This window comes from Ictidomys tridecemlineatus, chromosome 2 (genome assembly GCF_052094955.1).
Source record: "Ictidomys tridecemlineatus isolate mIctTri1 chromosome 2, mIctTri1.hap1, whole genome shotgun sequence".
NCBI lineage: Eukaryota > Metazoa > Chordata > Mammalia > Rodentia > Sciuridae > Ictidomys > Ictidomys tridecemlineatus.
The window spans coordinates 133,925,075-133,946,274 of record NC_135478.1 but is presented as its reverse complement, the minus strand read 5'-3'; positions in this window follow the sequence as shown (position 1 = coordinate 133,946,274).

Sequence of the window (21,200 nt, the reverse complement as noted above, 5' to 3'; positions counted from 1 at the left end):
GGGGATTCCTTTATCTATTGTTACATGCATCTATATATGACACGTTATTCATATTCATATCTATATACTAGCTACACATAGCCTATCTAGACCTAAAACTTTCTTGCTTTTTTTGTTTGTAATTATTGTTTGTCTTTAACATATACATATACACATGCACTCACACACCTGCACACTCTCTCACACACAGACACTTAGAACATGTTTACCAATAACCTAAAGTGAAACATATTTCATGGTATAATTGAGATATGAACAGAATGCTCTGTAAATTTGGAGTTAAGACAGCTCCTATGTGACACTTGGATTACAACTTGAAGGATGTATAGGATTTCAACTGGCAGCAATGAGGAGAGGGGGAGATGTGGGGGCTGCTCATTCTAGGCAAACTATAGGTTCTGAGAAAATTCTGAGTGGTGATCTTTATTAGAGAGGGTGTCAGGGGGAAAGGCAATGTGGAAGAGTTCCAAGGAGTGTTTTGGGAACAAGGAGTAGCTGGGTCTGGCTGGGGCCAATGAAGGCCAGAGTATCAGGCTACATAAATTCTGGTATGTCTGTGTGAGAAACAGTCTCATTTCCTTATCGTCTCTCATTGTAGATTCGGTTTCCCTCATTAAATTCCAAGCTCCTTGAATCCCTGGGGAAAGAAACTCCTTTATAGAAAGTCAGCTGCGTGCTGATGTTTTGTTAAGTCTTCATAAATCATGCGAGCCCTTTCATAAATCATGTAGAGCTGCCTTCCTTCTGCAGCTGCACTCCACAGATACTTCAGGGTATGCTTCCATTTGTTCCAGGCAGAACTAAGTATCAAGACCTGGATAGTCCCAGACCCCTTCTGTTTAGAGATGGCACCTTTTCCTGTCCCCTTCATTTGCCCAAAGGCCTCTGGCCATCTTCACTGCCCCTTCCCTTTCCCACCCACTACACCTATGAAAACAGGAAAGACTCTGTTATCAGTCACTTTAGGCTTGATGATGGATTGATTAATTGCACTTTAACTGAAATCCAGTCACACAGGTAGAACCTGTGCTTTCAACCTTTCATTTGCATTTTAATCCTTTTATCTTCTAACTGGAGTGAAAGACTATTTTCTATGCTAAATGAAATTCCAGACTTTAACTAGTTTACGGGGACATTTTAGATGGTGGTGGTAAAGGAGGAGAAAGAAATGAGGGAGAAATTAAGAATACGAAAAGGAAAGGAGGCAAGTTATAAAGCAGAAGAAAACACAGAAGAGGTAAAAGAGGCATAATGAAAATTGACTAGAATAAAAAAAAGGTTTGGAAACTTTTTTTTTGACAAATGATATAGAATGCATAGAAGAATGGATACTAGGTTTAGAAAAATAGTTTTTCCCCTCACAACTAGACAAGGTGGGATATGTGATTTTTAAAATATCTTTAATTTTTTAATTTTTAATTGATTTTTTAAAAATAAATGACAGACGAATGCATTACGATTCTTATTACACATATATAACACAATTTTCCATATCTGTATATAAAATATGTTGACACCCAATTCATTTCTTCATACATGTACTACGGATAATGATGTCCATCACATTCCACCATTCTTGCTAACCCCTGCCCCCTCCCCTCCCCTCCCACCCCTCTGTCCTGTCTAAAGTTAGTCTATTCCTCACATGCTCCCCCTCCCTACCCCTCAAACTAAAAAGTTTCTTCTCAGAAAAAAAAAAAATCTGTGAGGTGAATAGAGAGCCTATATCTTAGGAGCAAATTTTTACCCCTCACACATCAGATAGAGCACTAATCTCTAGGGTATATGAAGAACTCAAAACACTAAGCACCAAAAAAAAAAAAAACAACAAATAACCCAATCAAATGTGATTTTATATATATATATATACTCTGAGGCTAAGTAAGATCTAGTTACCTACTTAGTAAATAAGTAGAGACATAATAAATATGCATATTGAGGTGCTTTATGTATATTTGGCAAACATTGCCAAACTACATTCCAGGCCTGCAGTCTGTCAATAAAGTATTTTTTTTTTTTAAAAAAGCCCCAAACCTCAATGATTTACTCAATGGTTTAAACACCTGGCTTTTCCATCATCTGGCTGTGCCACTCTATCCCACTGGTTGATCATTCTGTCTCATTTCTTCTGCTGCTAACTAAGTAACTGTAGATGATGGCAAATTTCAACCCACATTTTATGGAACCCTAGATGTTTCTGGAATTGCCCCAGAAGCCATCATGCAGAAGGCAAGAACTAAGCCCAGTTTTAAAAGTGGTAAACCCTCCACCTGCTTCCTGCAATGTTATGTCAAGGAAAAAAGCCTTACTTTTACCTCTACCAGTTTTATATCTCTAGGTCAATTTTTATTTGATGAAGAGAAATGTTTAAAGATCACTCCACTTCAGGTAAATTTTAAGATTAAACTCAAAATATTTTTAATACTTTGATTTACAGTTTTTAGTACATTTTTTCCCTAGCAGTAGTAGTAATTCATTTTAGCAGCTTGTCGACTTTTCATAATTAATATTCTTAAAACTCAAAATAACTTCAAAGCATTTGCCAGATGCCTTCACATAATGGTCATTAGACTGAACACATAGAATTAGACATGATCTGAAAATTACTATCAGTATATTTTGCATTGATTTCCAAAATACTTACAAAATCCTTCAACTATATTCAAAGCATTTGTATATTCAAAGTATTTGACAAATACTAAGATTAATTTATGAAAACATTTCTTTTTTCGCTAATTAGAAAAAATGAGCTATATTTCTTGTATTCATGGGTGTATTCATTGGAGCACTTTTCAATTAGTGATATCTCTACCATATTATAATTGAAAAATATAAAATCTCATATTAATGGAGAACACAAATAAATACTCAAGTTAGTTGATAACTACAGTGGTCCCCCTTACCTGTCAGGGATACATTCCAAGATCCCCCCTCCCAGTGGATATCTAAAACATCCAGTCATTCAAACTGTATATGAAAGAGCTATCAAGTCTGGCCGTTGGAGAAAATGCCCATTTATTGAGCAACAGCTCTGCATATTTACAGAGCTGGGGGTGGTTTGACAGTTATGACAGTTTAATGTTTGAACGGTTTGACAGTTGGCTGGGGTGCTTTCTGATTGGTGGGTAAGGATCATGTGAGCCAGCAGGGCTCACCATTGGACAGCTCTTCTTGGGGGATGAGGAAGTTAGTCTTTGGAGCCGGGACTACTCCCTACAGTAGATATATTAGGTTTTTTTCTTATATACATAAACCTATAATAAAGTTGAATTTATAAACTAGGAACAGCAGGAGTTTAGCAATTAATAATTAGGACAATTATAGCAATACATTATTATAAAAATATGTGAAGGTGGCCTCTCTTTCAAAATATCACTTTGTGATGATGTGAGATGATTCAATGCCTATTTGATAAGATGAGGTACAGTAAATGACATAGGCATTGTGGATACCTTGATAATCAATCTGGTCATTAATATGGCTACTAAGTGACTAACAGGTGAGTAGTGTGTACAGTATGGATACATTGGATGAAAGAAAGATTCATATCCTGATCAGAATGGAGCAGGACAGCCTAATATGTCATTATGCTACTCAGAATGATTGCAATTGAAAACTTATGAAGTGTTACTTCCAGAATTCTTCACTTAATATTTTCAGATGGGAGTTGACCTTGTGCAATTGAGACTATGAAAAGCAAAATTAAAGATAAGGGACTAATCTACTGCAGTGGGTTATCAGGTTTATGAAAACATGGGGATCAAAGTTAAATTTATGTTCAACCTCTAGCTTGATGATAACCATATTCAGTCATGTATTTTACCTAAAATAATGTCTAATGACAAAGAGGAGGTGGGAAGAGATGGAACAATCTCTATCACATCAACTTGCATCAATTACAAGTGATTTTAGAATTCATTGATACCTCTTGCCAAGAAGGAATAATTAAAGGCCAACTTCTAAGTAATTCATGTAAATGTACATTTGGTCACATTGAATGTAGTTTATCAAATATTTCTGGTGCATGGAAGGATTGTATTTCTGGCTTCCTTGTGACTCTTTCTGGCCAACATCTCATGTGAGTTGATTCAGGGGAGAGCATTTAATTGCTAATACAAGATCTTTCAGAGTTCTCTCTTCACCTGACTCTCAGGAAAATCTAAATGGTTACTATTTCCCCAAATCTGATGATTAGAGACCCCAAGGTGACTATGATGGAGGTACAGTTGTGTAGCCTGAATAAAAAAAAAATAAGCCACTGTGATTTAGCTCTAAGATTTGAGGATTAATTATATAGCATTCACTAATAGACTATGTAAAAGGGAAATTTGCTTCAACCAGCTAGTAAGTGGCCTTCTTCTTCTAGGCAAATTGGGAAAATTGCAAGAGACTAGACCATAGGGTAGGGTTTAGGGGATGACTGCAGCACACCCTTTCTGAAAAAGCAAAACCCTATGCTTATTCCTCAAACTTTCATGGAATATTTAAACACTTCTCTGGGAGATTAAAGAACCTATATTAATTGGAAGCATATGACTTTTATTCTTCCATCTTGAAGTTTTTACATGGCATGTGTCATATTTATATGAAAATAAGACTCACTGAGGTTAAAATTAAAAATAATGCCCATAATGTTTTCCATTTGAAAAGACCTTTGATTTTTTCCATAAAGCTTTATTTTTTCAACTCTTATATTTTTTTACTTCAAAAGAAATGCTAAACAAATAAAAAATTCGACAGAGCATGTCATTTCTCACAATTCTTGTCACTATCTTCAAATTCATTGATGACACAACATATGCTTCTTTTTTCATGTAATTTTGATGGCTTTTAATATGCTCAATTCATGGAGCTGGGCTAATGGCTGATGGAAGTGGTCAGATCACTTCTGAGAACGGTAGAGGAAAGTTTTTTTTTCCCCCGGAATGAGTCACAAGGTCCACATGGCTTCTGAGTTCAATGGTTTCTGTTAGCCAGAGTTCCAGAGTTTATTCCCCCCACTCTTGTTTTTATAGCAATATTAATTCCATTCCTATGAACTGAGGTTTGGATAAGTTCCTCCTTGATTTTTAAAAACATATTAGCAATGAATCAGAATGAGTCCCCAAATAAGAAAAAAAAATTACACAAAATTCTGCATGATTCCATTCATATTAGACCATAAACTCATCCATTTTTTTTTACACTTTATACTTCTTTTCCATCATTTAGTCTTACTGGGAAAAAAATGACTAAAATATTCTCCTTTCTGTCCTTTACTTAACCAAGTAGTCACTGAAACTTTCCCTTGTTTGGCAAGATAAAATGAGTGAAAATTTTATTTGGGAGTTAGTCCTTGGGAATTATTGAACATAAAGTTCATAGCCTTTTCTCTTCCTTGTAAATGCCAAGTACCAACTATATTTTATAGTCTCACTCAAAGAGTGAGGTAGCAAGGTATGTAATACACACAACTACTTAATTAACGTCTACAATGATTCCATTTATCTTTTTAGAATATAATACTTTAAACCACAGTGCTCCAAAATAGCTTTATTTTCAAGCTGAAGTGTACTGTCCATATTTAACTTTAGGGTTTTATAAGTTGATATTTTAACAATTGAGACTCACAAGGCTCTAAAATTGAAGGTTGAGGACAAGTACAGTGGCCTAATATAGTGTATTAATAGTAACTTGTAGTTGTTTTGCTTTGTCTTTAATCACTTGGTAAATTGATGGGGTTCTCTTTTTTGTCTTTTTTTGGACCTGGGGGTTGAACCCAGGGCTTTGGTGATTCGAGGCAGACACTTTACCACTGGAGCTACATCCCAGCACTCTCACTTGGTAAATTGAAAAGGCCAACATCTTTCTTGGTGAGTGAGTGTAATACCCTGATATCACTTGGCTTTCGAAGAAGAACTAGCTTGAAACAGTGACTTGTTCACTGGCAGCTGAGTCATTGAATAAGTCAAGGATAATTTTACTGTTATTGCTGTAAACATGTTTCTGACACTAGAACAGATGTTCTAATCTAGTTTAAAGAATAAAAAGAGAGAGAGAGAGAGAGATTGGTGACTTCAAAGTTTTAGTCCTCCACCAGGACAATATATGTGAATACATTAACTTAGATTTCCATTTTGTGAGTTTCCCTTTGAAAACACATAGTTTGATTAAGGGTTTGTCAAATCACTGATTCAGTAACCAGAATAAAGAGCAACTGAAGAGCATTATGGGGCGTGAAGAGCCACAGTAAAGTTGCAGAAAGTCTTTTAAATGTGATGAAGCCTTTTGTGCGCTGCCTTGTGCTCATCAGCGTCACCGCCAACATGTCTGGATTGTGCCGTGCCGCTCAAGTATGGGGGGATGTGGTCATGACAGTCTATTGATGAGGTGAGGTTTGAAAATCATGCTTCCGTGATTTTCTGAGAACTATTAAAGCAGTAAGCAACTATAAGAATTTTTTCAAATGCACTAATTTTATTAATAAGAAAGGGTCTGGTGGGTTATCCAAAATAATATATGAGGCACAGTTGGGGAAATGTTGGAGTGGAGATACCATGCCAGTATGCCAGATATGCTCCTGAGTATATCCCAAGTTATGTTGGGCAGTACACATACAAAACATGTTTGAGAAAAAAATTGGCTGGATTTGAATTGCTAATGATTTAGTAATCAAGTCATCAGCAAGCATCTATCAATATTAATGATGATGTTTATCCCTTTTTATTAAACATTTTGCATGTATCAGACCTTATGCTATGCTCTTAAATTTTGAGTTTACTATTATTATCCTCATTCAGTAAAAGAACAAACATTAACTAAATGTTGACAAACTGTGAAGCTGAGATTAGAAACTGCATCTATCTGAATCCAAATGGTTGTTTGAAAATAGATGTTTGGATGAGTTAACTGTTGCTTGTTTCTTTTTTAAATATTCTCTTTTTTTTTTTAACATTCTTTGGGGTGGGGTTGAGTAAGCAAATAGTGAGAAAAGATAACCCAAGGATCAGGAATTGATGCTCTGCTGATAGAAAACAAAAAATCTTATTGGGGAAAATGGAGACTAGGAAGAACCTCAAGTGAACCAAATGAAGTTCTTTTCCTTCATCCCTATTCACACCCCTTGGGAGGAGCTTGGATTCATTGACCAGGAGCCACAATTAAAAAGGCAAACAGAGTGGAGCCTGAGCTAACCCCATTCATTCTCTGAGGATGATCACTTGATGAAGCTCCTAGAGGATTGGACAGAGGTGGCAGGAAGATACATGAAGCTCTACCAACTTTCATTTGGTATAATTGCTCATAGAAAAGAATATAAAGTCACTGTATTAAACAGAATTCCACAATGACAAAGTGAGAAGGCTAGAACAAGCTACACATGCCCTGAGCATTCCTAAAGAAGAAAGAATGGGTTTTCCTGGCTAAAGTTGCCCTGGAATTCTCTTGGTCTCTGATACATACATATACAAATATATGTGTATATAGAAAGAGTCTCTGACTTTTGCTAAATTCACTTAGGAGTTTTTGACTTAACAATGGTGCAAAAGCATGCCCATACAAACATTCATTTTTTTGTTGTTGTTTTCAGTACATTATTCAATAAATTACCTGAGCTAGTCAACAATAGGCTTTAGGTTAGATGATTTTGCCCAGTGTAAGTTAATGTTTCTATGTATTCTGAGCACAGTAAAGACATGCTGAGCTAAGCAGTGATGTTCAGTGGGTTAGATGTATTAAATGCATTTTCAATTTACTATATTTCCAATTTACAATAAAGTCTATACATATATCATTTTGAGTGTTTGCATTTGAATTTTCTAATTAAACTTTTTAGTATAATCTTTTGTTGAGTCCAGTCATGTAATTTAAATATCCTGTGAGTGCCTGAAGAAGGAAATATGCCATGTGGCAATATTCCATGGGACTGCTTGGAGAAATTCATGACATCCTGCCATGAGTAATGTTGCAGCTTATATGTGAAGCTCCCCAGGTGTGTACCTATAAATGGGGGAAGCATGGAAGACATCGAGCCTAGTTGCTAGCCATCTGTTGGACCGAATTTTCCTTAAAGAACAATGGGTTTATTGATGTAGGGAAGAGGAGCACAGGGAGAGAGGTTTTAGGTATTTTTAGACTAAAGTCCACACTACTTTTTCTCGGCAACAAATACACTTCAGGATTATCACCTAGTATTCTCTTCCCTGCCTCTGCATCCCTGGGGCATAATAATTCTGTGCAGCTCAGAGCAAGATAGAATCTTCTGGACAAGCACCACTGAACCATTCCTTGGGGAATGAGCTTTCCACTAGAGATCTGGGTACTTCTAGTGAGGTCCCTGTCTGAGTATGTTCACAGCTTCTGTGTGTCTAGTCCTCCATCACAGCGGACTAGATGGCCCCCTGCATTCTTGGCAAAGAGCAGGAAGAGCAGAGTTAGCTGGGAACTGAATGGCTTTCCGCAGGAAAAACCTGACTTCTTCTCTTGATGGTGTCCAAGGGGGATTTTTTGTTTGTTTGTTTGTTTCTTTAAGATTTCCAACCTCCCTCTTTGGTCTCATTACTGCCAAATTGCACACACACATGCCCTTTTTAGCTAGGCATTTTCTGGGCCCTCTGGCTGTGTCTTGATTTCTCCTGGTTAGGGTCCCATGCCGGGCCTGGTGTTCACAAAGTATTGCACGTGGGGAAATTGCCTAATAAATCATAGTGATCATAGGCTCCTTATATAAATGGAGTTTTTCTTCATATATCTTCTACTTGGTATAAAATGCATCGAGGACTGATTTTCTATGAGTAATTGTGCAATTTTATGCATTTGCAAGAACCCACGTCTTTAATAAATCAGACCTTTGGATTTCTGGGAGTGTTTTTTTTTTTTAATACCATGAATCTGAATATTTTGTAGGGTTTGTGGTCTTTTTTTTTTTTTAATATTCTGGCTGGTTTTTAGTTCACTTGGTGGTGTTGGCTGCCGACTTGTAATTTCTGCTAGAGTTGAATTTTCCATCCAGAAAAATTTTATAGCTCTCTTATGTTCACAGAGACCAGGACAGACACTTCGCCAATTTAACCAACTCCATTGATGAACTGAGAATCTAAAGCATGGGCCAGATAATGGATGTGATTCATATCTTACAAGAACACCCGTTGATTTGCCTAGGATCCAATACTGGCCTCTTGTGAATAACATTCTCCAGCCTCTCATCAGGGTATGTTGTAATGTGCAAGGTGGTATCCCACATGACAACACAAATGTTATCCCTCATTCCTAGCACTTATTCTCTGGGTCAATAAAACCTTTTGGGAGTGATGCAGTATCCACACAGTTGTGAATATCTTTCTTTGTGATTATGTATGAAGTGAAAGTATGTTTAGGGTTCAGAGATAATGCAGAATTATCTCTTATAGAACCAATAGACTGGTTTTATGAAGAAAAATTGTGTTATAATAGTCTGTTGCATGGGAAGGCTAAAATGATTTTAGACTCCTTCATTGTGTTTCAAAAGAATAATCTCAAGAGAATGACAGATACCCCAGATGTCATTTAAGGATAGCTGACATAAGGCATTACTTGCCTAATGTCAGATTTCAAGGCAATGAACACTCAGCACTCAACTCATTGTATGTAATCTGGGTTGAGCTAAAATTAATGCTGATTATTATGCATGAGCACGTATTCTAAGTGAAGCTCAATTCCATGTAGGAAACAAATCCTTCAGAGAAGCTAGAGGAGGGGAATTAGCAATAGTTGAGCACTTGCTATGTGACCCATGCCTTTCTTTTATTAAACTTAATTAAGTGTGGAAAGACCAGTGAATCCCATTTTCCAGATTAGCTATTCAAAACAGGAAAAATGAAGTCACATACCCATGTTTCTCCAACCACTAATGGTATGTTCTCCCCACTTCAAAGTTATCTCCTTAAACTCATACTAAATATTGAGTCTTCAGCAAAATTTGGTAAATGCCATCTGAGATTATTACCACTCCCAACTTTCCTCTCCTCACTTCAGAGGGGATTGTTATTTAGATGTGCTCCCTCATGAGAGTTTGTGCAGTGCCTAGGACCCAGCATTGCACTAGGGACTAAGGAATATATGCGTGGAATACAAGATCATGCCTGTCTTCTAAAAGCTTGTAATCTAGGTGAAAAGGCCTGGGTTAACATCAGATAATAACTTAATAAAAAATATTATTTATCACCCCCTCCATCCATTTATTCTTTCATTCACAGCCAATGAAAGCCATTTTTTCTAAAGATAATATATTTTTGCATGAATTTTATAAAGTATTATTGTGGTAATACATTCAGAGCACGAAATTATCATTTTACCTATTTAGATAGATATTTTGTGGTATCATATTCACGCTGTTGGGCGAACATCATCACATCATTCATCTCCCGAGATTTCTCATCTTCCTCACCTGACATATGCACATTTAACACTAACTGTCCAACCTCCCCCCCAGCCGTGGCTACCACCACACTACCTTCTGTCTCTGTGAATCTGACTATTCTAGACATACATGTAATCATGCAACATTTTTCCTTTCATAAAATAAATATTATTGTTTATATTTAAAGTATTTAACATAATATAAAATGCATATATAGCCAACTAGTTACATTAGTGAAAGATGTATGCATCATCTCCATAGATATCTTTCCCCCCACACATTCAAGAGAAGCTATAATCTTCTCATTTAGTAAAGATTTGGAATACAATATGCCATTATTAACTATAATCCTCCTGTTTACATGAGATCTTTTTACTTTTTCATCTTCCATACATGCTTCTTTGTATCTTTGACCTATAGCACTCTATTTCCTCCTCCAACTCAACTCTCTTAACCAGGTTTATTCTCTATTTTTGTATATTTCACATACATACAGAAATACACACATGCAATCATGCAATCATGCAGTGTTTTCCTTCTGTGCTCTTTTTTATCTCACTTAGCACCCTGTGCTCTAAGTCCATCATGTTGTGGCAAATGGCAAGACCTCTTGTTTCAGACTAAATTATAATGATTTCATATCCTCTGAATATATGCCCAGAAGAGGGATTGTTGGGTCATATGGAAATTCTATTTTTAATTTCTTTGGAAACTCCACACTGTTTTCTGTAATGGCTATTCCAATCTACATGCCCAGCCACAGTAGACAAAGACTGACTTCTCCACACCCTCTGAACCAATGCATCTGTCTTTTTGACAATAGCTATCTTGTCAGATGTGAGGTCTTGATTTGCATTTCCCTGATGATTAGTGATGTTGAGTACTTTAATCATATGTTTGTTGGCCATGTCTGTGACTTATTTGGAGCAATATCTATTTGGGTCTTTTGCCAAGTTTTTAAATCAGAATATGTTTTTGTTGTTGTTGTTGTTGCTGCTGCTGAATTGAATCAGTTCTTTATAAATTTGAATACTAACCTCTTTTCAGATACATGGTTTGCAAATACATTTTCTCCCAATCTGTTTGTTACTTTTTCATTTTGGTAATTATTTCCCTTGCTATGCAGAAACTTTTTGGTTTGATATAATCCCATTTATTTATTTTTACTTTTGTGACCTGAGCTTTTGGCGTGCTACCCAAGAAAACATTGTCAAGGCCAATATTAAGGAGATTCCTAGGAGTTTTATGTTTTTAGGTCTTAATGTTTACATATTTTATGCATTTTAAATTGATTTTTATATATAAGAAAATTTCATTCTTTTGATGTAGGAATACAGTTTCCCAAGAACTATTTATTAAAGAGACTCTCCTTTCCCCATTATGTCCTCTTGGTGTCCTTGTCAGGAATTAGTCGACAATGGTTTTTTGCATGTATTTCTGGGCTTTCTGTCCTGTGCCACAGGTCTGAGTCTGTTTTTATGATAGTGCAATACTGTTTTGATTACTACAGCTTTGTAAGACAATATAAGTCAAGAAATGGTATGCCTCCAACTTTGTTTTCCTTTCTCACAATTGTTTTGGCTACTTGGAATATTTGTAGTTTTACACAAATTTTAGAATTACTTTTTTTATTTCTGTGAAAGATGTCAGTGGAGTTTGATAAAAATTAAGATGTATCTGTATGTTTCCTTGTGTAGAATGGATATTTTAACAGTACTTCTAATATGTGAGCATGGAATATCTTTCCATTTATCTATGTCCTCTTCAATTTATTTCATCAATATTTTATAAACTTCAGTTTATATAGGTTTTTCATATTCTTGATTTTTTATACTATCATATAGAATCATTTTATTTCTATTTTGTAGGTCATTATTTGTGTACAGAAATATTATAGATTTTTGTATGTTAATTTTATCTCCTGCAACTTTCTTGAATTTATTGTACCTAACAGGTTTTTAGGTTGAGTCTTTAGGGTTTTCTGTGTTGATGACTGTGTCATCTGCAAATCAAGATAATTTTACTTCTTCCTTGTTGATTTGAATACTTCTTACTTATTTTCCTCTTCCAATTTCTCTTGATAGTAGTTCCAGGGCTATATTGAATAGAAGTGGTAGGAGTATGCATCCTTGCCTTATACAAGGTCTTAGAAGAAAAATTTTCAATTTCCTTCCTGTGGGGTTTTCATAAATGACCTTTATTATAATGAGGATCATTCCTTCTATACTTAAACTCTTGAGAATATCAAGAAAGGGTATTGAATTTTGCCAAATGCTTTTTTTGAGTCAATTGAAATAATCATGTGGTTTTTGTTTTATGTCTGTTCATGTAATGAATCATATGGACAAATCTGCATATGTTAAAACAGTCTTGTACATAAGGGATGAATCCCACTACATCATGATATAATCTTTTTGATATACTGTTAAATTTAATTTGCTAATATTTTATTGAGGTTGTTTGCATTGATGTTCATCTAAGATATTGGCCTGTAGTTTTCTTTTTCTATGATGTCCTTGACTTATTTATTGTGGTGATGATGGTCTTGTTAAATGTGTTAGGAAGTAAGGTGTTCCCTCTGGCTCTAATTTTTGGAAGAGTTAAAAAAGTATAGATATTAATTCTTTGAAAATTCAGTAGAATTCAGCTATAAAGCCATTTGGCTGTAAGCTTTTTTTGGTGGGAGGTTTTTAATTATTATTTCATTTTAACCATTTAAAAAAATCTTTAGTTGTAGATGGACACAATGCCTTTATTTTATTTACTTATTTTTTATGTGGTGCTGAGAATCGAACCCAATGCCCCACAGTGGGAGGCAAGTGCTCTACCACTGAGCTACAACCCCAACCCTCATTTTAATAATTGTTAATAATTAAATTAAATTATTATTTAATTTCTAGTCATTTTTTTGTTATGACCTATTCAGGATTTTTATTTTTTTCCGATTCAATTTTGGTAGGTTCTATCTTACTAGGAATTTATCTATTTGATTTAGGTTACCAAATTTATTCACATAATTATTCATAATAATCCTTTAAAATCATATTTATTTTTGAGGTGTCTGTTGTAATGTCTCTGTTGCATTTCTGATTTTATATAAAGTCTTCTCTCTTTTTTCTTAGTGTAGCTAAAGGTTTATTGATTTTACTTATTTTTTAAAAAAACCACTCTTACTTTTATTGATTTTTTTAGAGTTTCTGTTCTCTATTTGATTTATTTCTGTTCTGATGTTTGTATTTCCATCCCTCTGCTAACTTTGTGTTTAGTTTGTGCTTTTTTTTTTTCTAGTTCCTCAAGGCACAGTGTTTGCCTATTTATTTGGAAACTTTATTCTTTAATGTAGGCATTTATTGCTATAAACTTCCCACTTACAATAGCTTTTGCTGCATCCGATAAAGTTTAGGTATTTTGTTCTTTCCATTGTCATTTTCTCTCAGAATATACTTTTATTTCTTCTTTGACCAATTAGTTGTTCAGGACCATGTTGTTTAGCTTCCACATTGTTAGAGTCTGTAAACAAGTCAGGATGGTGCCTGGCATTTTGCAGAGGGAGTGGTTTGTGAAGTAATGCCAGCAAGCCATTAAGTGTGGAGATTCCTGATTGGTTGACTGCTATATTTAGTTTTTGTTAATTAAGATAAGCTGTGTGGAATGTATAAATACCTCTGTTGTCCTACAATAAATGGCTCCCACTCCTGCTGTATCAATCTACACAAGTTGCTCGTCACCTCCCCGGTTAGTTTGCTGCAGCCAGACTGCGGCACCACATATTTTTTAATTTTCCAAAATTCATTTTGTTATTGATTTCCGAATTCATACCCTTATAGTCAGAAATGACACTTGATATGATTTTGATCTTCTTAAATTTACTAAGACTTGCTCTGTGGCCTAACATGTGGTCTATGCTAATGAATGCTCCATGTATACTAGAGAAGAAAGTGGTTTTTGCTGCTATTGAATGGAAAGTTCTGGACACACCTGTTAGGTACATTTTGTCTAAAGTTTAGTTCCAGTTTTTCCTTGTGGATTTTCTGTATGGTTGACCTGTCCATTGTTCAAAGAAGTATTGAAGTCCCTTAGTAATACTGTTTTATCTATTTTCCCCTTCGTATCCAATATTTGCATTACATAATTAGATGCTCCAGCATTAGGTGTATTGCAGGAACAAAACAGACATCAATGTTAGGGGGATAACTTGCAAAGTTCCATTTTTTTCCGTTCCATTTAGAACAGACCTGAGTAATATAGTAGTTGAGATTTCTGGATGAAACATCCAAAGGATGTTATGTAGTTCCCCTTAAAATGTCAATAACGTTGAGATACCAATAAATCATTATGAGACTTTCTTAATATCTGTAGCCGAGGGATAACTCCAGAAGAAATCGCTGAAAGCTGCAGTGTGTCCTTCCCAATGCCTGAAACAGTAGCCTCCATTTGGCTTTGATACCTTACATTTCCATATGGATTCTGTTGGACATTGATCATCATACAGTGATGATCATCCACTTTCCCACTTTTTAAATCATAGCAAAAACTCAAGCCAAATGAGCTAAAACTGATTTGAGCTGGTTGGATGAAGGGGTCACACCTTCCATCTGTCAAGGTACATACATCCCAGTAGAGATGTAAGGCAAGGGAGAACTGATGATTAACTAGAGAGAAGATAAGTCCAATGCTGTTGAAAGTTTTGGCTAGATCCTGATTTTTTACGTTAATGCAGTGACTTATTAAAAAAAAAGGAATATTTGAGTTTTCATTTAAAATAAAAGTCATATAGGTACCACACATCTCTGAGCCAGGTCCTGAGACTCTCCAGGCTTAGGAGAAATTTAAGTCCATTATCTCAAGATTAAGGATCTGGAAGTTGGTATTCCATAAAGGAGGAAGAATAGAAGGAAATATATCAATTTCCTTGACAAAGAGATTTCATAAACATTAAGCGAAAAACTAAATGAAATCATAGATCCTAACAGAAATGTCAGTTTAAAATCTAGTTCTACAAAACTCAGTACAAAAGTTTAATTCCCTTTAAAGTATGGCTTTTTTATTATCTTAGCTAGAATATTGTAAGTTGAACCACAGCAAATGTTTGACCAGTTTTGATCTACAAAACACAATTTCATATAGTTTGGTAAGATACATTTAAATATGCCCATTTAAACTATATAGTTATTTCAAAAAGCACAAACAAAAACTAATAAAAACAAACTAAAACTGGGCCCAGGATCAGTGATATGGAACCCAAGTTCAAGCCTATTTTTCTCATACATACATTCTGCAGAATCAAAGGAAGTGTTTTATACATTTTCTAGCCCAGTTCCTTAATTTCTGTTTGAAAATCAAGCCCTAAAAAGGCTGACCCTTATGTAAAACCATATAGTTAAGTAATGTTAATGGATATGAAATGAAACAAGGGGTTGTCTTCAGGAAACAAGGATTTTCCTTCACATTTGTCCAAAAGATGATCTTTATGAGACTATATATAGTCTGCCTATGCGAAAGTCTTATCAGCAATGCGCTTCTCACTGGAGCTTAGCAGGACCTCCTGAAATGTTAGAGAAAAGAAATGTTTCTGTTTCTCACCTGAAGTCCTACATGCTTGATAGTAAAAATAAGAGTGGGAATGAGGTGTTGATCCAATTATCTGAGGATGAAGAAGGTTATCGTTCTTCTCTATGTTTTTAACTAGTGCCAGTCTTCATGGACAGAGATAACTGGTCAAAGACTTCTTGACATCACCATAGGAACACCATGTTGTGTGTATTATGAAGGAGGGAGAAGTTTCTGTTACTGTTTATGTCATTAAATCTTCTACATAAAGAGAAGTTAAAACTTTTAGGAAGAGACTTAAAGGGGCTCTATTGAATGCTTGGAGCCCAGTTAATAGATAACTTGGAGAAGGAAGGAAGGAAGGAAGGAAGGAAGGAAGGAAGGAAGGAAGGAAGGAAGGAAGGAAGGAAGGAAGGGAGGGAGGGAAGGAGGGAGGGAAGGAGGTAAGGAGGGTCAGATATGACCTGGTTATCTATGGTTAAGGAGAGAGAAGAGGAATGAAAAGAACCAGATTTTCAAGTAGTTGTATCTAAAAGGCACAATGTCTCCATCTGATCAAACAGCAAACAAAAAACGACTAGAAATTCACTCAAAAGATTCCTAAACTGGCAGTGGGAGCTGGAAAGAGATAACTGAGGTTGGAAGCAAAGTATTCCAGCAGCCACATCCTCATATTAACATTTTAAAAAGAGAAGCGCAATGTAAGAGTACACCAAACAGGACTCAGAATGCCAAGTATTCCAAGGAGGACGGTGACAAAACATTGGCTGTTCTGCAAGACTGTAAAACTCGGCACATTCAAAACTGAACACCCAAGTCATAAATTGGGGGATCTACAAGGTGGTTTATATCTCTAAATGTCAGTTATATATGCTTCTTAAGACTTACTAATGTAGCCTAGAAACAGAAAGCATCAGGCACTTCATCTATTCCATCATGAAGTTTATTATTGCTAAGCGCCGACTGCTCCCCACCTAGCTGGCATTTTCTAAATTCAATGATTCAAACAGAGAAATATTACTTCACCCTCAAAATTAAAGACCACATCATAATAAAAATATATTTGTGCAGCATTTGATAATTCATACATACATGTGTATTAACTACACTTCATGAGTCTTCAAGAATCCTGTGAAGTGAATGTCATGGGCCCTTTCTGTTTACTGATACTAACTTCTTTTTCTTCATCTTTGTCTTCAAAGTGAGTTTCCATAGGTGAATCAACCTGTAGTGGCTACTCCATTGGTTTTCCAAGTGTGGCCCCTGGACCAACAGAATCAGCATCACTCAGGTACTCAGGCAAATTCTCAGGGGCCACCCCAAACCAGAAACTCAGGGGTCAGGGGCAGGAATCTGTCTTTTAACAAGACTTCCAAGCAATTGAGAGGCAAGATAAAGTCTGGGAGCCAACATACCATTCTCTACTCTGCTTTAATTCCTCCGCAAATCCTCACTGCTGTTCAGATACAGATCAAATAGCTCAAGTCTCCATTTGAGGTAATTTAGAAAATGCATCTCACCAACTCCAGAATTTTGGTGCCTGTTTTAGTCAGCTTTTTTTGCTGCTCTGGCTAAAGGATCTGACTAGAACAACTAGAGAGGAGAAAAAGTTTATTTGAGGGCTCACAGTTTTAGAGGTCTTAGTCCATAGAAGGCTGGCTCCATTTCTTGGAGCTCAAGATGAGGCTGAATATCATGGCAGAGTGTGTGGCAGAGGGAAGCCGCTCACATTATGATGATCAAGAATCAAAAAGAGTGACTTCAACTCTCCAGATACAAATATATATACACCAAAGCTATGCCCTAATGCCCACCTCCTGCAGCCACACCCTACCACTTCAGTTACCACTCATTTAATCTCTACCAAGGGAGTAAATTACTGATTTGGTTTAGAGTCTTACCCAATCATTTCTTCTCTGAATCTTCTTGCATTGTCTCACACATGACCTTTTGGGGACACCTCATATCCAATCTATAACAGTACCCCTGAGCCAAGTTTTAGCTAAGCCAACCCTCTTGTTATTACTCTCCACTCAACTGGTCTTAATGCAGAGCCTGTGAAAGACAAAATACACCCTTACAACTGAAGAAATATCTTTGTGGGAGAATATCCACTCATGAGAACTATAGGAGAAATGAAAACACATCTTTCCTTTCCACCTTAGGTTCATGACTGAAGATCTTACAACAAAGATTTATTAATAAGAGAAAAAAGCATATAAATGTATTTAGTATAAGGCTTAATGTGAGCAGGTGCTTTTATAAAGAAATGTAGACCCCAAGAAATAGGTAAACTTGTATATTTTTTGTAGGCATGAGAAAGAATGGACATTCATGGACAAAAATGATTGGACAAAGCAGGTATGAGCTAATGATAACAGACTGTGGAAAACTTAGGAAAACCTATTCATTCACATTTTTCTCTGCATCTCTGTGTCACTGGCTTCCTAGGTATGAATAACAATCTTATCTGCTTAGAGAAGAAGGGAAACTTTCCTGCTTCTGCTGTTTTCTCAAATGCCACAGAGGTATATATTTGGGAGGTAATATGTCCTAAACCTCATCACAACCAAATCTCATAGAAAAGGAAGGAGTTCCATGGAGGCAGGAACACAGGGAGTCATAGTCTTTAAGGAAGAGTTGAAATGGGTCTTATCTCAGAATATAGAAAGGAGCTAGTCCTTGGGCTTTAGAACACAAAACACTAGAGGATTTCTCACCTGTGTCCTTTTTGAGAGTACAGAGTTCAGATGAAGTTCAAGGCTGTCAGTTTCCATGTAGCCCACAGCTTGGACCTTCTCCTGCTCTCACACAGACCTTTATTGCCCATATCCTTGAGGCCTTCTTCTTCTGCCTTGACTCAATTCTCCTGAGTTCTGATGGTTATTTCATACGGTCTACCTGTCTTCTGATGATCTTTGAGCCATAACTTACCTTACCCCTCTAAGTGCCCCTCCTTCACACAAGAGCCATGTCCCTGAATCCCTAGCACAGTGGCTGAGGCTGGTTGCCCATGCAAGTCCTTCAGACTTCCTGCCTGAGGAGCAGATTCCAAGATTTCCCTTCCCCATGAGCTGCCCAAGCATCAAAATCTTTACCTCACACTCTCCTGCTGTCTACCCTTTCTGAAGCTGAGGCATGTGGACATTATCCCTGACTCATTCGGGGCACACCCATCATCTGCCTCCATGGACGGATCAGTTTTCCCAGTCTCATTCAGTTTGAAGGTCCAGATATTCAGCAGGATCCTGGCTGCCTCCACTTCACTGACTAGACCATGATCCATCCATAAAGTCTCATATCTGAATTATGAATCATAATAAATGGCTCAATATCCTAGAACAAGAAGGACCAGTTTTTCAACTGTATACCTCAAGCCAACAGATGACTTCAGGAAATATCTCATGGTTTAGGCTTTACTGTATATAATATATAGAAAAAATGTTTGGCATCTAGTATGTGATCAATTAATGTTTATTGAAAGAAAGATGAAGGGGAAAAAGAAAGGAAAAGAAAGGAAGAAAAGGAGGAGGCATATGTGTACCCTTTCTGACAGAGTTATTGGTGAAATAAATGACGGATTATATGCAAAATGCTTTCAGCTCTTTGGAAATTCACTGCTTAGGTCTTAAGTTATTTTATCGCCATCATTGATAATCCAGATGGATCTACAGGGCCCTGATGCTTTTTTAGCGATGTCAAGTTCACAGCTGGTGCTGGTTGTTATCTATTAAGAGATTTATACACCCAAAAGAAAAGGAAAAAGAAAAGCAACAAATCCAACAAGAAGGCAGCTAGCTGAGCGCAGGCAGGAAAAGGCTGTAGGAGAAAGGAAGAGTAACAGTGATCCAGGGACACTCCAAAGTCTCTTTGCAGGAGATCCCGGCCACTTCAGAAAGGGCTTCCACAGCCAGCTGGTTTGTTAATCACGCAGTCCTGGGTGAGAGATAAGAGGGCGTGTTTGTTCCTCTCTTGGAGGCTGGGGCGGACCAGGACACAGGGAGGGGGAGCAGTAGGAACCATCAGCAGCCCCCACCCGCCCAGAAGTCTGGGTCTTGAGATTCCCCACAACCTCAGAAGGAGCTTGCAACTGGGACTTCTCCATGAGATTCCAGCCCCTCTGACTGCTCATCGAGAACTGCCCATCCAGAAGCCCTCCTGCCCATCAAACTTGAGGCATTTTTTCCCATATACCCTGGTATTGAGATTGAAAGCATTGAACATCTTTCCATGTGCTGCTTTAAAAAAAAAAAATTGTTTGGTGCTAAGGATGGAACCTTGGGTCTTGTGCATGCTGAGCACGCCCTCTACCACTGAGCTACACACCCCAGCCTGTCCAGTGCATTTCCAGAATCCTAATATTCCCTTTGGTGTTTTGTTTCCTCGTGTCACTAGCCGACTTATTAATGCAGTTATTCGTTTTCTTATTGCTGAGTTAGGACAGTGTTCTTTCTATATTCTGTATACAAAGCCCCTAGCAGATATCTGATTTGCACATGTTTTTATCCTAGAATGAAGCTAATGTTTTTATTCTCTTAGCAGTATCTTTTAAAAAGATAGGGGGCTTTAATTTCAATGAGATCCAGTTTATCAATATTTTCTTTTATGAATACCGTTTTGTTTTTTCATATTAAAGAATGCTAAAAGCCTGACAAAAAGTCACAAGAATTTTTCCTCTTTTCTTCTAAACATTTATTAGTTTCATCTATAACTCCTTTGGAGTTAATTTTCTTTTTTGGAGTTAATTTTATTTTTCTATTTATTTTTTATTATTTTGGTACCAGGAATTGAACTTGGGAGTACTTAATCATTGAGCCACATCTCCAGCTCTTTTTATTTTTATTTTTTTCCTTTGAATTTTATTTAGAAACAGGGTCTCACTGAGTTGTTTAGGGCTTCACTAAATTGCTGAGGCTGACTTTGAACTCACCATCCTCCCTCCTCAGTCTCTGAGAAGCTGAGATCACAGTCATGTGAAGTTAATTTTTATATGAAGCATGAAGTTTAGGTTAATGGTTTTTTTTTTGTTTTTTTTTTTTTTTGGCAAATGGATGTTTGAATAATCCAGCTTTGAACTACTTTTTGCACCTGTGTCAGAAATCAACCAGCCTTATGTGTGTGGATCTGTCTCTGGACACTGTTCTGTTCCATTCATCTACCTGTCTTTTTTTTTTTTTTGCTAATATCAGAGCATCTTAATCATAGTAGATCTTTAAATCTCATATGATTCCTCCCACTTTAAGTTCTTTTTCAAAATTGTTTTAGCTCTTTTAAG